Source organism: Labeo rohita, chromosome 4 (assembly GCF_022985175.1).
Source record: "Labeo rohita strain BAU-BD-2019 chromosome 4, IGBB_LRoh.1.0, whole genome shotgun sequence".
Classification (NCBI taxonomy): Eukaryota; Metazoa; Chordata; class Actinopteri; order Cypriniformes; family Cyprinidae; genus Labeo; species Labeo rohita.
In genome coordinates this window covers 13341063-13353650 of record NC_066872.1, presented here as the reverse complement: position 1 = coordinate 13353650, position 12588 = coordinate 13341063, and the positions used below count along the sequence as shown (strand labels likewise).

Sequence of the window (12588 nt, the reverse complement as noted above, 5' to 3'; positions counted from 1 at the left end):
TTTATTTAAATATGTTTGTGATGAGTGGGGCGGGGCCGAGAGCCGTGGGAACGGAACGAGGCCGGTGGAGTATAATGATAATGAGCGACACCTGCGCCACTCACCGGTCTCGAGTCCCACGGAGGAGCTCCGGAAGGATAAAAGGAGGAGTGACGACAGTGGAAGAGGAGAGAGGACCAGGCCTGGACTTTATTTTGCGTTTTGTGTGCGGCAGTCGTCCGTGAGGGGCTGCCGCTTTACTTTTGTGTTTGTTTATTTTATTATTAAACTGTTTAAATGTTTGCCGGTTCCCACCTCCTTCTTCCCGTTCTACGAACGTTGTTACATTGGTGCCGAAACCCGGGAGGAAGGAGGGACATGCTGTCAGAAGAGCCCTCGCTGCTGAGCGGGATCGCGGTGCTGAGGAGGTCGGGCAGCACGAAGGAATGGACGAATGTGGCTGCCCGAGGCGGTGGTGCTGGAGCGATTTAGGTGGGACGGAAGGCTCGTTGCCGTGCTCCGGGGTCGAGGAGGGGTGGCTGCCGTCCGAGAGGGAGCGGAGGAGTCGGCACCGTTCGCCAGGAGGCCGGAGCCTGCTGCCGTCCGCCATGTTGGGGAGGAGCAGGGAACAGGGGACTCGCTGTCGGCTGCCCTCAAGCCGGAGGAGCCATCGCCGTCCGCCTGGAGGCGGAGGAGCGTGGAGCCGTCCACCAAAAGATGTCCAGTACCATCGCATGGCAACGCGAGTCAAAGACGCTCAGCTGGTTGAGGACCGAGCGGCAGTGTGTCCGGGAACCGGACCAAGAGTTTTTTTTTTTTTTTTCTCCTCTCTCCCCTCTCTCGTCTCTGTCTCTCCTCAGCCTTCCGTCTCCTTTCCTCTCGCCTCGTCTGTCCTTACCCCCAGGTATGTCGCGGCCGCCTTGACGGCCCCCCCGGGAGGAGGGGGTGAGTAGAGCGCAGTCTCGAGGGTACCCCCCGGCCTGCGAGGGGCGATGGGGGTATGTGATGAGTGGGGCGGGGCCGAGAGCCGTGGGAACGGAACGAGGCCGGTGGAGTATAATGATAATGAGCGACACCTGCGCCACTCACCGGTCTCGAGTCCCACGGAGGAGCTCCGGAAGGATAAAAGGAGGAGTGACGACAGTGGAAGACGAGAGAGGACCAGGCCTGGACTTTATTTGTGCGGCAGTCGTCCGTGAGGGGCTGCCGCTTTACTTTTGTGTTTGTTTATTTTATTATTAAACTGTTTAAATGTTTGCCGGTTCCCACCTCCTTCTTCCTGTTCTACGAACGTTGTTACAATGTTATTTAAATATTTATGTATTTAAATATTTATTTATGCATTTAAATATTTATGCATTTATTCTGTATTTATTTATTGCCTCCACATTTCATTTTGAGGTTTGCGGTTGTCGGCACGTCACTCATCAATAGTGGGTGTCACCTTTCCAGCTCGATTTCTTTGGTCTTTCTAGTTCAGGCACCTTTTTCATGTTTTTCATGCAACCTTCAGGGTCAACTAAAGAGGCACAGCAACAGTCACGGTGTAAAAAAAATTCACAGACACAGAACATCAGATCATCACAGCTCAACAGAGAAAACTTGACAAAAAGCTCAAGACAAAACCATAGAAACGTTGACCACTAAGATGATGAGGGATCATTTCCTGACCACCGACAGAGTTTTCTGCACGGTTTACAAAACTGTCAAATCAGGAAGACCTTTCACTGATCTGCCAACTGACATTGACCTGCAGGTTCTGAAATTGACATGGGAAGAACTTTACACTCTGACAAGTCTTGTGCAAAAATGAGTCAGCACATAACTTGCGAAATGAGAAAGACAGTAGTGTCAAAGATCCTTGAGAGTGAAACAAAATCTTCCATTCTGATGAATCCACAACTATCAGCAAGAAATCTGTGCTGATCATCTGTATTAGAGCAAGATCAACTAACATTCTTTTTAGATTTAGTGATACTTGCAGCAGAAATGTATCAAGTACTTACAGTTTTGGTTCCTTGCCGCTGTCGCCTCTGGCCTGCTTAGTTGGGGACACTTTATCTTCATTTTATCTTCACACAATATTGTATTTTATTTTGTTGTATTTAATTAACTACCTTTACCTGAAAATTGAGTGTTTACTGTTGCCCTTTGCATTGTTGATGTACTTTTTCCTATTTAATACTGTACAGCCGCCTTGTCACAATTCTGTATTGTTAAAGGCGGTATATAAATAAAGGTGATTTGAATTGATTTGACTTATAGAAAACCTCACACATCATGGTTTCAAGTGGTTTTAAATGAACGTTTCATTTGTTTTTCTTCAGACGGTGCCTCTGTTATGCTCGGAAGTAAATCAGGTGTTGTAGCAGAGACTGTTTAGCTGTTTCCCAATGTACTTATTCAGCACTGTATGAACCACCGCCTAGAACTGAGTGTTGGAGATGCTGTAGAAGAGGTTGCTGGGCTGAACCACTTCCAGTCATTTTTTGACAAGGTCTACAGTCTTTATCATGCTTCTGCTAAAAACCACCGTGAACTAACTTCATGCTGTCAAGAGCGTGTATTACAGTGTCTGAATATAGTGGGGACACTAGATGGGTAGCTTCTAGTTATAGAAACATCAAAGCTGTATGTCAACAGTATCCAGCACTTCACAAACACTTTTCAGATGCCTCGACTGATCCAAAACAAAACTCCACAGAAAGGTGCATGTTTGCTGGTTTAGCAAATCGTCTCAGTAGTGTCACCTTTGTGTCATGTATGATGCCTTAGAGGAGCTGTCAGAGTTATCATTGTTACTTCAGGACAGAAACATGACTCTTCCCAGGGCAGATGCATGTCTCTCTCAGCAGGTCCGTGTGTTAAAGTCTAGGACTGAAATGCCTGGTCTACATGTACAGGAGGCACAAAGATCAGTGGAGATGAAGCTGTTTAAAGGTGTGTCATTGACAAATCATATGAGGAATGACACAGACATCAATCAGCAACTGTTATTTGATGCTTTAGCTAAAAGTCTAGAGAGGAGAATGGGATTTTTGTCTGGTTATCAGAGACTTTTTTTAAACAACATCAAAGCACTGGATCCTTTATCTGGCCAGAAGAGTGTGATGTTCATTATGCTGAGAATGATGTACAGGAACTCTGCTCCGTTTCAGTCTCCACAACAGCAAGTAAATTCAGAGACATGAGGGAATACATTGATAATGTTAAGAGTACAGGTAAATTTTTACCCCCCAAAGAGATGAAACCCCTCTTGCAGACGGTAAACACACTGGTTGTTTCCACAGCAGAGTGTGAACGTGGCTTTAGCCAGATGAACATTGTAAATAATGTTAATCGATTTAAAGCAGATATTTTTGAGTGTGGTTTAATGTGTCCAGTGTCATGTATCTGCATAAACATTTGCACTATAAGACATGTTATAGTATACAAAGAGATAATATTCAGAACGTGATGAGTTTTGTGGTAGATGCAACTGTTGCGCTCCTTGATTAACCTGTGCTTTTTTTATATCTGTTTTAACGGAAAATAAATGTGTTGCTGTAGGAACAGACGTTGCATCCTCCTTATAAGTGTAATATTATTTTCAAGCATATGGGCTGTTTATTAGTACTTATAAAGAACATATTAATGCCTTATTCTCTATGAATATATATTCTGGATTCCTTTATCCACTCCATACTTAACAACTACTTTACTAACTACCAGTTTATTAAGGGAAAATGATTAGTTAAGTATCTCATCCAGCACCTCCATTACTAAATCCAAAACATCATTTTATACCTAGCAATGAAGACTTTAGCTGTTGATAGCAGACTAGTGCAGGTCTGTATACGTTGTGTTCACTAGTTTTTTTTTTAAATTTAATATTGAAAAAAGAAACATGAAAAAAGGCTCCTTTTTAGTTTTTCCAGAAAAATGAAAAATGAGAATTCAGCTTGATTTTTCATTTTTCATACAGGGTTGAAAAAATGTATTAACAGCCTGAATATTTGATTTCTACGAGTGGGCGGGAATTAAACGCCCCTTTCTGCTGACTGGTCAGCTGAAGATCAAACCGTGCCATCATCAGTTTTGCACAAAATAAGTTTCTCACCTTCTGCTGCAGACTAACGAATGTCTCAACACAACCCTTACCGGAGCAAAGCCTAGACAGGGCTTCCTTCTGTGTGCTGTTCTCAAAGTGCCAGGGGGTCCGCAAAGTAATTTGCTATCGCCTACAGTATTTTCAGGACTGTAAATCACTTTTTTTTTTTTTTTAATCATGAAACATGCTGTGATTTATTCCAAAGTAATTTATATAATGCACTTAATGTCAAATAATCTCAGTGTGTACTGTTAAGAGTATAGAGTATAGGCGCAGTGGTGTATGTGGCAAGAAAGATGTTAAAGGAGACAAAGTATTCTGTTGTTTTCTATATTTTTCAAAGGGATAAATTTTGCAGTCATTTTGAATGAACACAAATTAAAAAAAAAAAACCAAAAAAAAAACACATTTTTCCATTTTGATTGATGTCCTGCTCTTATGTATGACTATAAATGACTATAAATGAGTATTAAGATGTTCCCTTTCAAGGAACTCGAACTGCGTCCTCTAGAGTTCGCTAACGGGGAACGTCTCCTACGTGACCCGTGTCTGAAGCCATATACAAAAACTACACGGTACTGGCCGCCAACAGCCTATGACGTTACTGCCGGTGTGACTCATCGCTGCTGGCGCGTCATACCAGTGCGACTGCATTGTACAAAAGGGCGCCGGTTGAACACAACATCCTCTTCTTTCGTGTGGAGCACTGGCTGTTGTCAGACTCCTTGTGCAAACAAAAATCTCACTAGATTATTACAATTAATGGCAAACAGAATGTTTGGAAATGTAAACTGATATTTTTTACTGACACACTACACCAAAAGATAGAAATAACTTACTTTAAACCATTTTTTAGCTGGTGAAAATACTAGTGGCCTAAAACTTTTGCACAGTACTGTATATATATATCATACATCATGCAATATCACACAGGCAGCAAGAGCAACAGGCCCATGACATGAATGCTGATTTTGTCATTTTGTCCTGATCTATCACAAGCTTAAATGTGATTTTATGCAACAGTTTAGTAAATAAGAGGTTGATATTGTGTTATATTTTAAACATTATATAATGTGTTTTTGCTCAGTTTTGCAGAGAACATATTACTTTTCAAGCCATAGCAGAATTGTTAATGAGCAACACAGCGGTGTTTAGTTTCTGAATGAATCTGTGTTCTGAACAAATCAATGATTCAAAGGCCCATTTATAAAAAGAGCAGTTTACTTCATTCCTGAATGAATCAGCCGTTTGAATGAATTGAATTGAATGAATGAATGACTCATTAAGACATTTACCACCATCTGCTGGCAGATTTCTGCAGATTTAGAGTATAATTTCATTAAAATAACTAAATAAATAAATAAATAAATAAATAAATAAACAAACAACAATAATAACATTAAAGGGATAGTTTACCCATAAAATTTTATTCTGTCATCATTTACTCACTCTCATGTCATTTCAAACCTTTCTTTTGTTGAACAAAAAAGAAGATATTTTAGTTGTTGGTAACAAAGCTGTTTTGGTTACCATGACTTTCATTATATGAATAAAAAAAAAAAAAGAGATGTTTCTCAAATGATCTTCTTTCATGTTGCATAGTTGACATTAGGCCGTTGCAGCCTAAATGTTTATGTGTAATACATCTTTGGTTGAATCAAATAAAGTATTACTTTCTAAAGCAACAATTTGTAATGTCTACTTGATACTTTCTAATTTAACACAAAAATAGTTTTATATATTTTTATAGCAAAAACGAATACAGACACAGACCCATAATCCTGTTTATATTATAATCTATATGGTCGAATCAGTTGTGTAGTGAGGGTCACTGACATTAATTTCCTGTTGGACAGGATAGAAACTGTAAGAGAAGACATCTGTGATGTGGACCTGTTTGAAGTGACTGTTATATGAAAGATAAGTTACACTGCTGTTTAATCATTTTTCTGAGATTGTGGGTCAGTATGATTTGTTTGTGCGTGTCTTATAAACTCTTTGCAGCTCTTTTTACAGTCAGAAAGCAGCTAGCTTGTGATGCTAACAACACTAGCGGACTTGATTGTGAAGATTATCAGACACTCGAGCCACGTCGAAACGCTATGGGAATGCCTTCAGCGTGACCACGCTCTGAATCACGTATGTAATCATGTAATCAGACCAATGGAAGAGCGAGATGTTCGCATATTTTAGCACACGCATCTTTTGGATTAAAACAAATTTGTAAGTATAAAAAAAATAAATAGGGGCATTCTTTATAAACATAATTTATTTTCAACCTTAAGCATACACGACTGTCCGGCGAAAGTGAAACCATAGCAGCCTGTGTGAAATGCGATAGGCAGTACTGTACTTGCGCATGTTTTGCTTGCTTCACGAGTGTTTCTGCATTATTTGAGTCGCTTTGGATTATAGCCCAAATAGAAGCATATTTCAGATGAAAAAACGTGACTTATATTTCTGAAAATATCAGTTAGGGGATGAGTGGTTTGCGTGATTACAGTACTGAACCGCTACAATGGAGAAGTTTAGAGTTGTCAAAAGGTACCGGGTTCGGTACTTTCGGTACTGAAATTTTAAAAACGTCCATTTCCCGCTCACATTTGAGCACTGTTGAGCAGATTTTTAAACATCGCTGATTGGCCATAGTGTTCACTCACTCAACAGACATGACTGTGATTGGTAACAATGATAAGCGCTTCACACTCCTCACCGAGCGCTCACACATAAGCATAACGAGAGCGTTTTAAAGCCGCGTGTGTCAGCGGATCCCTAATACATCTGCATATAGAGTGATCCGCTGACAGATGTAGCATAGAAAAAAAAACAGTTAAAGTAACAAAACACATTTTAATGGCCATAATTAAGTGTAAAAATAAAAATAACTAAGGGATATATAGTCTACCCAAAAATTATTCAGACAGCAGATATACATCATCTTTTGATCTTTTTATTTTATTTTTTTTTACTAGTGGGTGCAGTACACAGTTTATGATAATGTGATCTAAATAAATTTTGGTTTGAATGTATCCATTTGATAAATAAAGTTGAGCAATTAACATTATACATATTCTTTTAGTTTCTGTACCCTATATTTTACAAAACTATCGGTAAATTTTAAAATATCAGTATCGGTACTCGGAATCGGCAAGTACCAAAAATAAAAGTATCAGTTTCGGGCGAATACTGGAAAAAGTGGTATCGATGCATCCCTACATTTAAGCAAGCCATGTTTTAGAGTGTGTGTTCCTCCCTGCTCTCGCTACATCACAAGCGGGGATACACACGCTCTATGCGTGGTTTGCTTGGGGGAGCGGGTCTCTTGAAGGAGCCGACTGGCCGCATTGCGAGCGTCTCCCCCTGCGTACGCTCCGCTCCCGAAAGGTTCTCTTCAAGGGAGCTTTCACCAGCGTTCCTCGCGGGTCTGCTCTCGGCGGAAGCGGCGACTGCACTCGTGGGGTTCGCAACTGGATCTGGCAGAGGGTATGGAGACGGGTGACCCCCTATCTCCTGCCTCACCCACCAGATCCTCTGCCCGTTCTCAGGGATCGGAAGCCCGCTCTGCGGACGGGCTCGACGCTCCGCATATCTTCCTCCGAGGAGGTCGATGTGGAAAGTGTCGACGAGGTGTTTCCTCGCACCTCAGTTTCCCCAGTACGAGGAGCTGTTAGAAGTGGTGACTCGTGCGGTGGCCAAGCTGAGCACTGATTGGCCCGCCGAGTCACAAATCGAAGTGTAAGCTTGATGAGAGATTTCTGCGGTCTCGGCCACCTCCAGCACGCCGGAGCCTTCCATTTTTTCCCGATCTCCACACCGAGGTGTCGAGATTGTGGAATTCCCCCTTCTCCTCCCGCTTGTTCATCCCTGCTTCCTATAACGGCTATGTGGCAGGGATGGATGAGCATGGGTATAGAGCGATGCCCCGGGTGGAACAGACGCTCGCAAGCTATCTGTCCCCTGAGTCGGCATCATCTCTGAAGGCTCCGTTCTTGCCCTCCAAGCCGCTGCGAGTCACCTCAGCGTTGGTGGGGAAGGGGTATACGGCTGCGGGTCAGGCTGGTGCGTGTCTGCACACCATGTCGGTGTTACAGGCGTACCAGGCTGACCTGCTTAAAGAGCTGGATGAAGGCGATGAGATCAAAGACAATGACATTTCAGCGGTTCCTCCCCCACCGCCTTCCAGCTCACGGGGCTGCTGGGCGGGAGCAGCCCCAGCCGTCTACCAGCTCCTCGCACAGGGTAACACAGAAGCAGAGCATCGCCACTCGCACTCCTCCCCAACAAGAGCGAGTGGTCAGACGCTCTAAGTGGGGGACCTCCAAGACTCGGCCCGACCTGAGGGTCGTGCTGCAGTCAAAGAAGTTCTCGATGAAGTGGTCCTGACGGTCCGGGACCGCTGAGGGCAGCCCCATTCGGGGAGAGGCGGGGTGCACCGCATTATTCGGTGTCCGTCTCTCCCCTGTGCCCTCAGGAGGCCGTTCCGCTAACCCTGCCAGTGCTTCAGGGTCCGGCGGTCTCCAGCGAGCATCCGCCCCAGTCTCTTCCACCTGGAAACGTTGCGGAGCTGGGGAGCTCGCCACCCCCACGGGGGTCTCTGGGCTCGCTAGTTCAGGTGCTTCCTGCTGGGGAACTGTTACAGGACACCATTCTAGCGGCCCACACAACACCAGAGACCAGTCTTGAGAGACTGGTTCCCTTAGTAGATCATTTGGCAGTGTGGAAACTACTGCCCAATGTGTCTGCTTGGGTCCTGCACACTGTAGAGCGAGGCTATTGCATTCAGTTTGGCGCACCACCTCCGCCATTCAACGGGGTCTCTTTTTGGTGGGCCCCGAGCAGGGTCTGGTAATGGAACAGGAAGTAGCCACTCTCCTGAGGAAGAAGGCCATCGAGGTGGTCCCTCCTCATGACAGAGAGTCCGGGTTCTTCAGCCAGTGCTTCATTGTTCCAAAGAAGGATGGAGGCCTGCGTCCCATTTTAGATCTACGTCTTCTGAACCGCTCAGTCAAGCGGCTGAAGTTTAAGATGCTTACCATCAAACAAGTCGTGTCTCAGATCAGGTCCGAGAACTGGTTTGTCATGATAGATCTAAAAGATGCTTACTTCCACGTTTCCATCCTTCCTCTTCACAGGAAGTTCCTAAGGTTTGCTTTAAGGGCGAAGCTTACCAATATCGGGTTCTTCCATTCCGCCTCTCCCCCCGCACTTTTACGAAGTGTGCAGCTCTGGCTCCTTTGCGACACCAGGGCATCCGCATACTCAACTATATCGATGACTGGCTTATTCTGGCCCAGTCGGAGCAAGTAGCGGTTCAGCATCAAGATGTCGTTCTTGCTCATATGAAAGAGCTGGGATTGAGACTGAACGCCAAGAAAAGTGTGCTTTCTCCATTACAGAGGACCACTTATCTAGGTGTGGTGTGGGATTCAACCACGATGCAGGCATGTCTGTCTCCTGCTCGGATCGAGTCGATCCTCACCGCAGTCGCGAGAGTGAAACAGGGCCGGTCACTCACTGTCAAGCAGTTCCAACAACTGCTGGGTCTGATGGCAGCTGCGTCCAACGTGATACCTTTTGGCCTGCTGTACATGAGACCCCTACAGTGGTGGCTCAAGACCAGGGGGTTCTCCCCGAGGGGCAACCCGCTTCGCATGATCAAGGTCACGCGGCGATGCCTACATGCCTTGGACGTGTGGAGGAAACCCTGGTTCTTGTCTCAGGGCCCGGTGCTGGGAGTTCCTTGTCACCGCGTAACGCTAGTGACCGACCCGTCCCTCACCGGCTGGGGAGCGGTCATGAGTGGCCACCCTGCCCGCGGTCTGTGGAGCGGTCACCAACTCACTTGGCACATAAATTGCCTGGAGATACTAGCCGTGTTTCAAGCTCTGAAACACTTCCTCCCAGACCTGAGAGCTCGCCACGTGTTGGTCCGCACCGACAACACCACGTTGGTTTCTTATATCAACCACCAGGGAGGTCTGGGTTCGCGCCCCTTGTACAAGCTGGCGCACCAGATCCTTGTGTGGTCCCAGGACAAACTTCTCTCCCTCAGAGCAGTTTTTGTGCCTGGGCATCTCAATTTGGGAGCAGACCGGGGAATGGATGCTTCACCCCGAGGTGGTAAAGCAGATCTGGAGAGTTTTTGGTCCAGCCCAGGAGGATCTCTTTGCTACGAGGGAGAATGCTCAATGTCTCCTCTGGTACTCTCTAGTTCATCCAGCTCCCCTGGGTCTGAATGCCATGGTACAGACGTGGCCAAGGCTTTGTCTGTACGCCTTTGCCCCGATTGCTCTGCTCCCGGGAGTTCTAGAGAGAGTGCGCCGGGACGGGGTGTCCCTCCTCCTAGTAGCCCCGTTCTGGCTGGGCCAAGTTTGGTTCTCGGACCTGATTTCCCTCCTTGACGGCTCTCCCTGGGGGATTCCCGTCAGGAAGGATCGCCTCTCACAGGCAGGGGGTTCCATCCTTCACCCCCGGCCGGAGCTGTGGAAGCTCTGGGTGTGGCCTCTGAGGGGGCACACCTCTTAGCCTCCAGTCTATCAACTGAGGTTGTTGAGACCATCCTCCAGTCTAGAGCTCCCTCCACGAGGAAACTGTACGCCTTGAAGTGGAAGCTTTTCACTTCTTGGTGCGGACGCCACCAGCAAGACCCAGTTAACTGCCCAGTTGGCTCAGTGCTGGAGTTCCTGCAGGATCGGCTCTCCGCAGGGTTAACCCACTCCACCTTGAAGGTCTACGTGGCGGGCATTGTGGCCTACCACGCCCCTCTTGATGGTCTCTCTGTGGGCAGAAACCCCCTTGTTACACGTTTCCTCCGCGGTGCACTAAGGCTGAGGCCTCCTGTAAGGCCTCAGGTTCCCTCCTGGGATTTGTCTGTGGTGCTAGAGGCTCTCTGTCTTCTTCCTTTCGAGCTCAATGACGAAATTTCTGACCGTCATCTCACTATTAAAATGGTCCTTTTTCTCGCACTTTCCTCTCTTAAGAGAGTTGGCGACCTTCAGGCCCTCTCTGTGGCCCCTTGCTTTCTGGACTTTGCTCCAGACCTCTCTAAAGCCTTCCTTTACCCTCGTACGGGGTACGTCCCTAAAGTCCCCTCCTCAGCACCACGGCCCGTTGTACTGCAGGCCTTTTGTCCTCCTCCCTTCTGGGAGCCTGACCAGCAGAAGCTTAACTGTATGTGTCCAGTTTGAGTGCTGGACACATACGTCCACAGAGCTGCCGTGTGGAGAAAGTCTGACCAACGCTTTGTCTGTTATGGTCCCTCTAAGAAAGGTCTCCCCGCTTCCAAGCAGACCTTAAGCCGCTGGATTGTGGATGCTATTTCTATCTCTTATGAGTCTTCTGGCCTCCCTCCTCCTTTGGGGGTCAAAGCTCATTCCACTCGACGCAAGGCTGCTTCCAAAGCCTTTCTTGCAGGGGTCTCGATGCAAGATATCTGTAACGCTGCGGGTTGGTCCACGCCCCTTACTTTCATCAGATTATACGACCTAGACCTGTGAGTCTCTCCTGACTCTTCCGTCCTTCGTCCTAGCTCTTTCTAGGCAGGGACCTGGATCCTGGCGGCGTGGGCATCTCGTTCCCATAGCGTTTTGATGTGGCTCGAGTTCCTGAAGGGGAACATCTCAGGTTACGTATGTAACCCCGGTTCCCCGTGGGAACGAGACGCCGCGTCTCGAGGCCATGCTCCTGCATCCCTGTGAGCGCTGCTTCTCTCCTGGAAGCTGACGCTCGTTCTGGCGCACGTGCTTTTATGCTTCCTGGTCAGTGACGTCACCCGCCATTGGTCTGATTACACACGTGATTCAGAGCGCTGTCACGCTGAAGGCGTTCCCATAGCATTTCAACGCGCCGTCTCGTTCCCTCTGGGAACTGGGGTTACATACGTAACCTGAGACGTTTTTTTTTTTCAAACACAGAATGCAGTAAGCTACGTAACTATTGCTTTCCTACTGAACAGTAAGTTGATGTGCCACTGGTCTCTTATATTAATGTTGTTCAGAAGTCTGTGCAATGATGTAGTTTCCTGACATCCATCAACTGAACAGCGTTTTCTTGACATGTTTCCGTTTTGCTGTTTCTCAGTAATTTCTCAGCTGCCCAATTGATCCGAGCAGCTGATTCCTTAACCATCTGCAAGAAATGGCTAAAAACACATCTCTTCCATCTTTATTTGATCCTCTAACTCTAGCACTCTCTATTCTAATTCTATTCTTTACAAAAAATGACTCTATTCATTTTCTAACAGCTTGTTTTCTTAAAAAGAAAAAAAAAACTAAGACTAACTTCTATCTATTTTTTTCTATCTTTATTTTTTCTATATTTTTTTGCATTCTATTTGTTTTCTTTCTATATATTATATAATTAACAAAAAGGGCTTCTAACACTAGCTTGTTCTATTCTTTTTCTGTTGTTTCTGTTTATTTATTATATAAAAAAAAAAAACCTTGCTACATGTACTGCGGTAGGCTAACTAAGACTTATAGCACTTCCGTATCATTGCTCTTTTGTTGATTTTGATTGCT

General features: G+C 45.8%; 1 protein-coding gene across 20 annotated transcripts in view; it reads right to left on the bottom strand.

Annotated features, from left to right (window-relative positions):
* Window positions 1-12588, bottom strand: part of LOC127164348 (NACHT, LRR and PYD domains-containing protein 3) — a 1126570-nt gene that overhangs the window by 796920 nt on the left and 317062 nt on the right. The gene's annotated exons all lie outside the window — the stretch shown is intronic.